This window comes from Pipistrellus kuhlii, unplaced genomic scaffold (assembly GCF_014108245.1).
Source record: "Pipistrellus kuhlii isolate mPipKuh1 unplaced genomic scaffold, mPipKuh1.p scaffold_m20_p_8, whole genome shotgun sequence".
Taxonomy (NCBI): Eukaryota; Metazoa; Chordata; class Mammalia; order Chiroptera; family Vespertilionidae; genus Pipistrellus; species Pipistrellus kuhlii.
The window spans coordinates 30,680,891-30,694,463 of record NW_023425584.1 but is presented as its reverse complement, the minus strand read 5'-3'; the positions used below and the strand labels follow the sequence as shown (position 1 = coordinate 30,694,463).

Here is a 13,573-nt window from a genome sequence, read left to right as displayed (position 1 = left end):
GCTGGAGAGCGCCGACTCGAGTCCACTGGGCTCCAGCCCCAGCCCCGCCGCTGCCGGGACCTGCACCGTGGACCAGGCGCCTCCGTGGTTTGAACTCGGAAGTGGGGGGGCACAGGCTGCGGTGACGATTAAATGAGATAGCACACAGAGGGGTCAGCACGCCGTGGCCCAGAGGGAGGGCTCACCAAACAACAGCTCTTCTCTCCTTGTCATCAGTGGGACCACGTTTGTGGAAGAGCAACAAGGAGGCTATTGATGGGGGGCGGCTGAGGGGAGTCTGTCTGTCGCTCTCCCTCCTGTTCTCCCCAGACAAGCCTGGGCGGCCCCACCGCTCTCTCCTGTGCTTGTTTGTGTTTCTAGATTTTCTTCCAATTTGAGGTCAATTGATTCTTGTCAGAAACAGATGCCTGTTACCATTTCCTCCTGCATGTTTATTTAGGAAAAAAAATCAATTGCTGTGTTCAATGTAATCAAATCTATTTGTTCTCTGAGAGCTCCAGGCTCTGACAGGCCTGGCTCTCCCATCCCCCTACCGTGCTGGCGCCCTCTCTGGCCTGTTGGGTACCCATGCCGGGGAGCGCCTGGTGCCACCGGTTGGCATACCTGACCCTCAAGTCTGTGTGGCTGCACAGTGCTGGAAACAGTGGCCTTGTCCTGCTATAGAGACATTCCTGTCCTATAGCAGCCTGCCGGGTTTCCCTTCTTGCCAGGCCTGGATAAAGGTCAGTGTTGGCGAAGGAGAGGGATAAGTCCAGTTCTGGTAAATGACCGGGAGGTGTACGGGAGCTGAGACTGAAGCGTTGGTGCAGGAGGTGAGGGCATCTCTGTGTGGGGATCTGTGGGGACCTGTCCTGAGGGCCAGGCTCTCCCGGGAGCGGCATTCATGCCTGTGCTGTGGGGTCGCTGTGCACTGCAGATGGACACGGGGCCTATGGGTCAACGGGAGGCTTGAGTCGGAAATGCTAGTGCACAGTCAGACTCCTGAGGACACACCGTAGCAGGGCCCCTGAAGGATGGGCCAGGACAGGCCAGCTGGGCAGAGATGTCTCATTCTCAATGATCCCCCACAGCCTCTCACCGTCCTCACAGACCTTGGTGGAGCGCAGAGCTCCTCGGAGCTGCCTGGGGCCCGGCCCAGGGGTCTCCAGCTAGGCGGCATCTCCACATGGCAGTGGGTCCTGGGGAGGGGGCTGCAGCAACCCCCAGGCCCGCCCTCTACTGCATTCCTGCACTTCACTGTGGATGACAGGCGTTTTCTCCTTCACCCTGGCCATGGCCCAGCACAGGCCTCCTGGCCAGCAGGGTAGGCACATGTCTAGACAGCAGCCTGGGGGACAGGGTGGAGTCCCAGCATCAGGAGTCAGCTCCCCGCGTCCTTGGTCTTGCCCCGTGTGAGAGCCCACCCTGCCCTGCTCCTCCGGTCCAGCACTGACTTACAAACTCTGTGCCAGAGGCTGGGCGGCACCCTGGGGGCAGATGGTGGGACTCTGGTCTGAGCACCCAGGGCTTCCGGGGGCGGGGGGAGCTGATGAGGGAGGGCATTCAGGATGAGACCTGCAGGATGAGTGTGGGGAGAAGGTGGCACAGGGAAGAGCATGCCAGGCAGCAGGGCTTGCAGGTGCCCTTGCCCTTCCTCCTCCATTTTCCACCTTAAAATGGGGGCAAAATAGCCCCTCTCCACCTTACAGGGTCATGACAGTAAAGTAGCAATGCTCAAGCTTTGTCATCTCATGGCACACATAAACGAATCACTAAAATTCGGCATCAAAAAGGTATCTTTTGCTGGCCTGACAAAAAGATAGGTATAATTTTGATTCATTCACACTGGATGGCTATTGCTGTGTTGGTTCCTGTCATTTTTTAAAACGTATTTGACAATCTGAGGGAAAAGAGGTCAGTGCCCCGGACGGACCAGGCAGGCACTGCGTGTGCCAGAAGTTCTCGCAGCACCCAGGGTGCCCTCGGAGGCACCTGGTTGGAAGCTGCTGCATCAGAGGAAATGTCAGAGGCCTTGGCCAAGCCCAATGGTCGGCCAGGCCTGAGGCTTCTCTGGATGACTCACCTGTCTGTCCCCATCACCAGTGCCCCGCACAATGCAAGGTGGCCATCTCATTGGTGTTCGTGGAAAGACAGAACATTTCCTCTCTCCCTTCCCACTGCTTACGGACATGCTCCCCAGGGGGCCTCTCACGGAGGGAGGTGCATGTCCTGGTCAGCCTGACATTGACGGGCATCCCCTGCCTGCTGGCCTGGATGCCCTCCACACCGCAGGGCCGGCCTGGCCAGCCCCTGGCACTGGCCTTGGGCTTCCTGCCAGCATGAGTGTGCGGGGCTCCTCCCGCTGCCAGGCCAGGCCTGCTTTGGCAGATAAAATATTGATCAGCCCGCTGAGGAGCCCAGAGTGGGATCCTATTTTCATGTCAGAACTCGGTAATGAACTACATTTATCAAGCCCGTTCTCCATGAGAAAGGTCAGTTGCAGATCTGGCTAAGTTGTGATGACACCTCATTAATCTAGTTCCCTCAATAACTGTCCCCCTTTGAAGATCCTAATGTTCTCCCATCCCAGCCACACTCCCTCGGGCCGAGGGAGATTATTATAGCAGCGGCACAGGCACATCCGCATTTAATTTTTTGAGTAAAGAGAGACGGGAAGCAGGTAGCAGCCTCTGGAATTAAATGTCCATCAAAGGAACACTTTCTCTTGCAAAACAAAGGGAAGCAAGAGAGACATTGTGAACGTCCATCAGCCGCGAGCCCGGCCAGCTCCGGCCTCGCAGGGACCATCGTCACTCTACGGCAGGCAACGCTCCCAGCCCCGGGTATGGATGCGGCTGGCGGCTCCAAAGGAGCCAGGGAAGGGGGGTTTGCAGAATGTGGGCAAGGTGGGAGATGCCACCCAGATATAGGGAAGCTCAGATGCTGCGAGTGAGACAGGTCATGTGGTGAAGGCGCCTGTTGGAGGCCCAGGTCCTGGACACAGGAAGCAGCCAGAGCAGGTGAGGAGAGGCGGGAGAGACCCTGCACCAGGGAGGGAGGGCGGTGATGGTGACCAGGAAGGGGCAGTGTCTGCCTGCCTTTCCTCCTTCCCCACCCCGAGCCATTCCTGCACCACGTCCTCGGATCTCCTTCTCCAACTTGCACCTTCTCCTGCACCCCCCCTCCCCGAACCCTCTTGTTCACTGGCCCAGTTTTCTCCATTGCGGGGGCTGGGCTGGTGCACCATGCCCTGTGATTCCAACACGTGGGTGTAGGCACCACACAGGCACACAGGCCGTCCCTTCAGAGACCACACAGCAGCCAGCCATGCCTGAGAGTCACACCCACTAGACTCTCGCCCTTCTTGGCCTGGCAGAGACCCAGCCCCTCGGCTCAGAGCTTGAGACCCTCACACGGGAGAACCCCCATTGGAGCCCCAAGGGAGAGACCAGATGTGCCCCTGGCTTATAGGGTCACTGGTGGGCAGGCTCCTGCTGATCCCCACGCAAACAGTAGCATCCCAGTCCCCACATTGCACCCAGCTGGGAGGCAATGGCACCCGCCGCCTGACAAAGCTGTGATCTTTCCCACCAAAGCGAAAACCTGGCTCCATCGCTTGGCACTGATGTCACAGCTGAATGTGGCTGTGATGCCATGTGTCATGCTGAGGTCTACTTTGAAACTGTTAAGCTGTGCAGAGAGCAGAAAGCATCTTACTGCCAGATCTAATTTATGAGCTGCCATAACTTTACTGGAGTTTAGCTTAAGAGGAACAGATGTTTAACTTGATGTAAATTCAGGAACATTAACCATCTCTCTGCTGCCATTTCTGGGAAAATTCAATTAACAATAAATGCCAAAACCAATGGGTTTATCTTAAGATACATTTCCACTAACATGATATAGTTTTACTGATGGTGTTGACCAAGCCACAGCATTCTGAAAATCCCAGGAGATCGTTAAGCACACACAATACGGTCTCGTCACCATCCCCAAACAAACACAAACAGATGCATCAAAGGTGTGCCGTGTGGTGATCCCTGGCTGGCTGTTTCCTGGGCCTGTGACTTCTGGGCAGATGGGTCCCTGCTGCCTACACTCAGGAACCACGGGCGGTGTGCGCACCATGGCTTACACTGTAGCTACTGGCTAGTCCCATGACCTGGCAGAAAGCCAGTCTGAGGATTCTGCTCCCAGGTGCTCCTTTCCTGAAAAGCCCCTTCTTCAAATCTGACTTTTCTGCGACAGCCCACCTCCAAGGAGCTGCTTCTGTCCACTGTAAGCCACACAATCTGGCCCCCTGATCCCTTAGGCTTTGAGGAGCTTGCCTTTATCTCCATCCTCTCTCCTCCAAACACTGTGCCCAGTGCCTCTGCATCTCCGGCATGAGAGTCTTCACTCTCTTAAAGAACCCAGCCACAGAGCCCTGGGTGGACACGGCCATGGGCAACAGGGGCACTGGTGACAGTTTTGGAGATGCTCAGCCTGTCTCCTGCCCTTCCATCACTCGGAGCTCCACCTGAGTCTCCTCCTTACTCACTGGTCTCCACCCCAGAGCCAGCAATGGGCCCTGCACTCGCTAGTGTGCCCTGATTCTCCCAAGCCTCCCAGGAGCCTAGCACCCGGCTGACCAACTATCCTTGGTCAGTGTCCTCTGCTCCTTTCCCTGGAGGGTCCTACTCATCCTCCCATCTCCATGCTCTGGGCTCTTGAAGGTACGGAGCCCACTTTGAGCCTGAACACAGAATCTGCACATCTAAGGCTCCATGTGGCCTACAACCTGCCTGGGCCCAATGCACACGCCACGCTGGCTGTGCACTCGGTCCCCAGCTGCTGTGCCAGAGCCCATTAAGCCTGCATGACAATATCTACCTCCACGTGCACCTGAATTCGAAGATAAACCCTCATCTCCATTTTTGCTCCGGCATCAGGTAATTTCAATGAACGAAACCACCAGGACCTTTGTTAGATAAATGGCACATTTGCTCATGAATGCCTGGTTCAATGGTGCTGCTGTACAGTCTGCTGTTTGACATTTACGATCCTCTCTTCTATTCCTATTAGAGAAAGCAAAACCGGATGCATTCCTGGACCAGGATCCACTTACACTTTTAATGGTCGACTGGCACATCGATCACAGGGTCCCAAAGTGAAGGAGTGGTGTTTGAAAACTGGAATAAATGCTGAAGCCCTCCATGCACGCCTCGCTGAGGAGGGAAGAGGCCCTCCGCAGGCACTCCTGGGGCAGGACCTGTCTCCTTCCCCCTTTCTCTGAAACAGGGCTCTTCCCTGTCTCTGTTCTCCCAGGACACCAGGACAGGGCACCAGCACCTTGGGGCAGAGGGACGCGGAGCCCATGCCTGGTGCGGCCCACGGTGCTGCTCACGGTGTTGGCTCAGACAAGGTGATCTTCAGCTTCTGAGGCAAGCCCAAGTGCAACTAGCTTTTAGTTTTCTTTTCTTTTTCCTTTTTTTTTTTTTTTTTTTTTTTTTTGGACAGATCCCGCCTCAAGTTTATTTGTACAAACAGCACAGGAGGACACCAGCCGCAGGCAGACAGCAGCCCAGGGGTCCCACCACTCCTTCCGCCCTCACATTGGCAGACAGAGGCCTCTATCCTGGAGCTTTCTTGGGTGCCTGGGCACCTTTGGGAGCCTGAGCTGGAACCTGAGCTGTAGCTGCAGCCCCGGCCTGGGCCTTGGATTGAGCCTTGGCCTTGGCCTTTGACCTGCAGAGCCTGAGACCCTTGGTGATATGGGCAACATTGAACTTGTGGCTGCTGCCCTTTGGGACCACGGCTTGGCCTCCTTGGGCTTTACAAGGCCCTGATGGCCACGGCACTGCGTACCCATGGCCCTGGAGTTGTCACCCCCTCCGGCATGAGGGTGTGTGGATTGCCAATCAGTGCGATGGAACGGGGGTCTTTAGGAGGGAACTGCCCCCACATTAACGTGTTCCACATTTGTATCTGTAGAAGCTTTGCTGGGCTTGTGGGGACATGCACGTTAGAAGGGGAGGTGTTACAGAAAAACTGGCCTCTTTTTTCCCCCCTCCACCTGAATAAAACTTACTTTACACTCTCTCTCTGATTCGTCTTTGAAATCTTTCCTGGGCAAGTCAAGGACCTGGAGGTCGCCAACACATGATCATGCAGGGGCAGGGCCGGCGCCCAGGGGGAAAGCAGTCTGGTAAGTCCTGGCTCCGGGTCCAGAAGCCAGAGCCTGGCCCTGAGAGGAGCTGGGCCGGTGGGAAGGGTAGGCCATGGGGACTGAAGAGGAAGCCTGGATGTGGCCCAGGGGTAAGGCCGGAGGAGCCGCTCATAGACCATGCCCTGGTTTGCTCTGCTCACCTCCTGGGCTCCCAAGGTTTCCAGGACTGAAATGAGGGCTCAGCCTAAGACTCAACTGCCATGGCCCTGGCTGTTGGCTCTTGTGGCCTAGAAAAGGCCATCAAGGGTCACCTACTCAGAAGGGATCAAGGTGGACCCTTCTGGAACCACCTCATGGTCCAACTGTGCCTGACTCACCTGCCACGATGGATGGCATGGTGGGCCCTGCAGGCCCAGCCTCACCAGGGCTGCCAGGGCCAGTCTCCTCTGTGTGAAGTGCCCTCCCTGTTAGAGTCCGCGCCCACCTCTGGGTCCAGCTCTCTTAGAAAGCCATCCCTGGCCAACTCCCCTCCCCCATCCGGTGGCAATCAGGCCCAGACCCTGCACTTGACTCGGAGCACTAACTGTCCTCTGGTGCTGACTCTCCCCAGTGTGTGGCACACACCCACCAGCAGGGGCCTTGGGACGGGAGGGCATGCACCCTGTGGGCAGTCACTGCACCCGCCACACCCATGAGGGCTGCTTGGCAGCGAGGATGGACTGATTGATCCCAAGCAGCATGACTTACAACAAGGAGCGGAGGGAGGTAATTTATCCTCATTCTGAACGTCTGGCTTGGCAGAGATGGCAGCCGTGGAGCCCCTTCCTGCTCTGTGCGTTCATGAGGACCTGAGTCACTGCCAGGCTTCCCGTAACTCTGGATCTCAGGCGGAGCACGGGCAAAGAGGCACGAGGCACGGGGCTCTGCACCCTGGCCACCGGGCAGCAGCCCCTCATCTGCAGGCCTCAGAACACATACACACTCCCCTCCTCTGCCTCTCCACACCCCCTCTCCCCCCAGCAAAGCTGGGCCATTCAGCTGGGGGAGAAGGTGGGGTTTGGGGAGGGGGGCAAAGGAGCAGAGCCTGCCTTGAAACCCTCTGCAGCTGATGTGTGTGCACACCACCTAGTTTTTAAACGGAGATGAGGTAAGACTGGCGGTGTCTGGCTGTGTGTGATTAATTGGGGGCCATAGCTTCAAGGAGTGGATCTGGGCCCCCTTATCTGGGCCCACTTATCTGGGTCACATCTACCTGAGCAAATGGCCATGATTATGGCTTTTAAAAATGCCTTCGTAGAGATAATGGGTCACAGAAAATAGAGTGGGACTGAAAGTAAATGTAAAATGAGGGAGTCTGCTGGCTGAAAGTGGGGCTTCTGCAATAATTACGTTTAAAACGGCGCCCAGGTCTTGGGAGATTCTTCTCCCGGTGCACGTGCCCACATTTCTCACTGATGGGGGAGGGCACCCTGCTCAGTGCATGAAAGTATGGGGCCTGGAATCAGTTCTCTTTTTACTTTTTTTTTAAAGGTAGATTTTTTTTAATTGATTTTAGGGAGAGGAAGAGAGAGAGAGAGAGAGAGAGAGAGAGAGAGAGAGAGAGAGAGAGAGCGCGCACGCGTGCGCGCGAGAGAGAAATATCAATTCCAGAAATATCCATCAGAAACACTGATGGACTGCTTCCTGCATGCCCCCCATTGGGAATGGAGCCTGCAACCCAGGCATGTGCCCTGAACAGGAATCAAACCAGCGACCTTTTGGTGCACAGGATGATGCCTAGGCACCAAAGCCACACCAGCCCAGCTCTTTTAGCTTTTTAAAAATGATTTTAAATGGAATGTATTGGGGTGACATTAGTTAATAAATTATATAGGTGTAAAGTGTGCAATTCTATGAATCACCATCTGTAGTTTACTGTATTGTGTGTTCATCACCCCGAGTCAAGTCTTTTCCCCCCTTTATCCTCTTTGACCTGCCTCCACCCCCTTTCCTCGGATAATCACCTTACTGTTATCTGTGTCTATGAGTTTTTTTTTCTTCTTGCTTAACCCCTTCACCTGTCAAACCACACCCTTTGCCCCTGACAGCTGTCAGTCTGTTCTATCTATGAGTCCATCTCTATTTTGCTTGTTAGTTCAGTTTGTTCATTAGATTCCACATATGAGTGAGATCATATGATATTTGTCTTTCTCTGACCGACTTATTTCACTTAACATAATTCCCACAAGGTCCATCCATGCTGTCCCCAAAGGTAAGAATGCCTTCTTTTATACAGCTGAGTAGTATTCCATTGTGTAAATGTGCCACAGCTTTTTTATCCACTCACCTACCGATGGGCACTCGGGCTGCTTCCAAATCTTGGCTAGCATACAATATCGCTTTTGTATTTTTAATTTTCCCTCATGTGTGCCCCCAGGATGGGCCAGAGCCTGGGTATGTCTGTCTCTCCCACGCACCCTGTTCTGGAAGTGTGTGACAGAGCTGTGCCGAGTGCAGGAAACCCTGGTCTTCTCTCCCCGAGCCTCATTTTCCATCTGTTTACGGGACCCATGGCCTCTGTCCCCAGGGTTGTTGTCAGACTCAGTGGCCCAGGATGGCACAGAGGAGGAGCACTCTGGATAGCAGGGAAATCCTCTTTGCATTTTATTTTTTAAAATATATTTTTTAATTGATTTCAGAGAGAAAGGGAGAGGAAGAGAGATAGAAACATCAGTCATGAAAGAGAATCATTGATCGGCTGCCTCCTGCATGGCCCCCACTGGGGATCGAGCCCGCAACCCGGGCATGTGCCCTTGATTGGAATCGAACCTGGGACCCTTCAGTCTGCAGGCCAACGCTCTATTCACTGATCAAAACCAGCTAGGGCCTCTTTGTATTTTAATGTGTCAGAATCCCAAGATCTCTGGGGTGGGGGGTGAGTGTGAGGTTCATGGAAGGTTCTGGGAATTTGGGCCTTGATCCCAGGGCCCAGAATACATACCCCCCGCCCCCCTTGGCGGCACTGGGGTGGGGTGGGGGCACCCAGGAGTGACTGTAATGGAAATATAAATTGTCCTACTTCCAAGCAGCACATTAATATTCAGTAATGACCTCAACCTATTCTCTGCACCCATTAGAAAGCACCTCAGCCCCACATCACATTTCCCAGTCTCTTTAAGACAGCAGGAGAAAGCCCTAAAAGAGACATAAAAATATGGTTGCAGATGAGCCTGAAACTCATCTCTTTGAAGCTTAATTGATGGGAAAAGCTTCTGGCCCCAGAGAACTCGCAGGCCCATCATGCAGATATTCAATGAAGCGTCTCTGTACCACCAACCACGCTAAACTGGAAATCATTACGTGGTAATTGCAAACACATTAATAAAATGACCATGTGGGTTTTCTCAGGACATGAAAGAGGGGTAAAGTAATTCACTCGGATAACTTAGCAAAAATGTACAGTCTGCCCTGAGATAGAGGGAAGCAAGCAAGGGTTGCTTGGGTCTCAGTCTTCCCAGCCCCTTGAGATGGGGCCCAGGCCTCTATTCTGAAACCCCTGGGAGGGTAGCCAGGCCCCAGGACCACTGCTAGGGTCCAGGCATGAGACACCTGAAGGTCCTCTGAAGTCACTGTCCAGGGAACTACCAGCCCATTCACGCTCCTGTCACAGAGCCAGGGAGAGAGATCCGGGCTCTGGTGACAGTGCTCCCTGGACAGTTCCTCAGCCGTGCCTCTCCCCTCCACCGCCAGAGAAGACGGGAAGAGTGTGTGCAGAATCCAATGGCATCTGCTTTAACTGCCGCAGGCCTAAGACAAGGCCAAGGTGACCACTCACAACCACGGGCGGGCTTCCTCCCGATGTTAGGCAGCTCAGCTCCTGGTCTCACACCCCAGCACACACAGAATGCTTACGTCCTCCTTCAGCACTTCACTCCCATGTGGTCACAGGACTCCCTGCCCAGCCGACGTGTGTGTGTGTGTGTGTGTGTGTGTGTGTAGAAGTGTGTGTGTGTGAGATTATTGTGTGTGTGAGTGTGTGTGTATGTGAGTGAAGAAGTGTGTGAGAGTGTGTGTGAGTATTGTGTGTATGAGAGTGTGTGTGTGTGTTTGTGTGTGTGTGTATATGTGAGTGTAGAAGTGTGTGTGAGATTATTGTGTGTGTGTGAGTATAGAAGTGTGTGAGAGTGTGTGTGAGTACTGTGTGTATGAGAGTGTATGTGTGTGTGTGTGAGTGTGTGTGTGTGTGTTTGTGTGTGTGTGTATGTGAGTGTAGAAGTGTGTGTGAGATTATTGTGTGTGTGTGTGTGAGTATAGAAGTGTGTGAGAGTGTGTGTGAGTACTGTGTGTATGAGAGTGTATGTGTGTGTGTGTGTGTGAATGTGTGTGTGTGTGTGAGTGTGTGTGTGTGTGTGTGTGTGTGTGTGAGAGTGTGTATGGAGGAGCAGAGGCTGATATAGGCAGCATGGAGACCTTTCAGGGAGGAAACCTCCTGCCTGTCTCCCATTCTTACCTGCCAGTGGCAAACCCCCCCCCCCCCCCCCCCCCGCTACCAATACACACACTCCTCTGTGTACCACCACCCATACCCTGCTCTCTGCATGTCCACATCCCCTCTGTCCTTCCGGGCCCACCATGAAGCATTCTTCCTCTAGGAAACCCTAGGTATGAACCCTGGATATAGCACTTACAAGCTGTGCAGCCTCCAGGAAGCCACTTGACCTCTCTGAACCCCATCCATAGAGCAAGGACAATAACAACACCTACTCATCTCATTGATCTGTCAGCGGTCTCCAGCGCATTGCATCGACCCATTGCACCAGGCCTGTGAGAGTGCCGAGCACCTACTCCAGCATCCTCTCAGGTGCCCACGGCTTCCTGTGTGGCTTCCCGGGACCTCGGCCACCTCATTGCTGGCTTGGGCAGTTTGCATAGCTCTCTGACAGAGGAGTGACCTCAGGAGTCCCAGGAATTGGCAGGGAGATGGGACCGGGTGACATGTGGGCAGGAAGGAGGGCAGCAAGCACTGCCCACAGGGTCTCTGGCAGCACCACCTGAAGCTCAGGGAATGGCAGGCTTGGAACCGGAGGGACAAGGTGCTGAGCCCTACACAGGATTCAAGGAGAGGCCTGTGAGGGTGAAAGGGTGCAGAGAGGGGCAGGAGCAGGAATTCACAATCAGAGAAAACAAGAAGGCACCGTTGCTAGAAAGCAAAGCACCCTGGCACACAAAGAGGGCAATCGCATGTGATTCACCCCGAATGAACAGCATGTTTCGTCTTCCACTGACGGTACCTCGGTGAGGAGGCAAGCTGTCGACTTGCTACATTTTTACCCCAAACACCCAAGAAAGAGAAAACATTTGGAGTCGGCTTCTGCCTGCTGGCTCTGGCAGCGGCTGTGCGTCTCTGGGTTCGACGCAGGAACACCCCAACCAAGAGCTGCCCACGTGTCTGTTCTGCTGTGGACGCCCGGCCCGACCACCACGGGGCCTCTATGCTGACGCAGCTCGTGTGTACACGCTCGCAGATGCCAAGGCAGTGACACAGGGGTAACACGTGCCCCAGCAGGTGGGGAGGGGGTGGGCTGTTCTCCTGCAGCCCTGGCCCGAGAGCAGGTAGAGCCATGAGACAGGGAGGGCTGCTCAGGAGCCGGGCATTTTATTTTAATAACCAGGCTGCCAGACCTGTCACCTGATGGATGCCAGCCGGGTCAGGTTGGGAGACCTGCGTGTGTCTGACTGAAGCCCCTACGGTAGGGGTGTCGAACTCAATCAGAGAAGGGGCCAAAATCTAAAATCCAGCCTAAATCGCGGGCCGAATGGTTTACTGAACAGTCATAAACTGTCATTGTGATGGAAACGCAGCAGAGTGCAGTGATGACAGCGCGGTGCGGGCCACATTGCAAGGCCTGGCGGGACGGATTTGGCCCGCGGGCCTTGTGTTTGACACATGTGCCCTACGGTGTCCAGGGACTCACTCTCTTGGACAAAGGAGGGAAAGAGGTCTTTCTGCGGAGCTGGGTTTGTTGGTAGTTGGGTGTTCTCCCCTCACCCACTGGAGAGAGAAGGGTCCAAACCAGGCCGTGGGGCGGTCCTGTGGCTCACTTAGTTATAAAATGATAAAGAGCATGAGAGACTGGGAAAACTTCCACTAAGTTCATTTACATTGTCCTCCCCTTATCCATGGCCCCCAGTGGATGCCTGAAACCAAAGATAGTACCAAACCCTGTATATACTGTTTTTTTTTTTCCTATACCTACATACCCGTGACTGAGTTTAATTTATAAATTAGGCATGGTAAGAATTAAGAACAACAACAATAAAATAGAACAATTATAGTATACTCTAATGAAAGTTATGAGAGTATGGAGTTACTAAGCACAGTAAGGGTGGCTTGAACACAGGCACTGTGATATCACAGCAGCTGATCTGATATCTGAGACGCAACTCAATGTAGATGAGTGGGGCCCATCTACACGTGAATAAGCTGGACACGAGGTGGGACAGAGCAGGGCCTGGCACAGGGACGATGTACACTGAGGGGGACAGCAGGACCTGTACATAGAAATGATGTTCACGGGGTGGAAGAGAGTAGGACGGCATAAGACTTCATCCTGCTACTCTGAGAGGCGCACAATTAAAAATGCAGACATTTTTAATTGCCGGAATTTTCCACTTTGTATTTTCACACTGTAGTTGACCTCCAGTAACTGAAATGGTGGAAAGCCAAACCTCTGATAAAAGGTTCTACTGTAACTAAATCGTAGCCCTCAGAGCCCCCCCCTTTCAAGAAGATTATGAGAAAATTTGGAAAAAGAAAAAATAATCACCAGTAATGTTTGAACCTCTAGCAACATGGCTGCCTGTATTTCTGCGTATCCCCTTTTGTCGCTTTCCTTGGTGCTTAGCGTTTTTGCATATGGCCATCTCAGCACAGGTGGCACTCAGGGTTTGGCCTTTAGCAGTCTCCCAGAAGAGGCTGTTTCCAGCTGCTCACGGTCCTCACGGTGCGAGGCGAGCTGCTTCCCACCAGCACTGGAAACCCCAGTGCCTGTCATTACCCACCTGACCGGGGGCTCGGGGTAGTGAGGGCCTCTCCTTTCTTTTGAGGAGGAACAGGTCAGCGAGCACCCCTGACAGCCATCAGGATGGAAGCTGCTTGTGTCATGTGGGCCGTTATTATGCATTATAATGAGGGCACAGGCCACCCGTCCTCGAAAAACCCATTTTATTTCAATCAGCAAGGGGTAAAGCGGGGCACAGATTTCCTTAGCAACTCTGGGAAAAAAGAGAAAGTGTTTGGACTTCTCCTCTGGGAGGAGGACAGAGGAGCTGAGGCTGGCTCTGATGTGGACCGTCTCCTGCGGGCTGCGAGCTGGGCCAACAGAGGGCTGGCCGCTCAGCACAGATGTGGAGACTGCCCAACGCTGGTCAGCGCCTGGGCTCCCGGGAGGCTGGCCAGAGCTACGG

At 54.0% G+C, this 13,573-nt stretch overlaps 1 protein-coding gene across 1 annotated transcript in view; it reads right to left on the bottom strand.

Moving 5' to 3' along the window:
- Positions 1–13,573, bottom strand: part of FSTL4 (follistatin like 4) — a 296,460-nt gene that overhangs the window by 85,633 nt on the left and 197,254 nt on the right. The gene's annotated exons all lie outside the window — the stretch shown is intronic.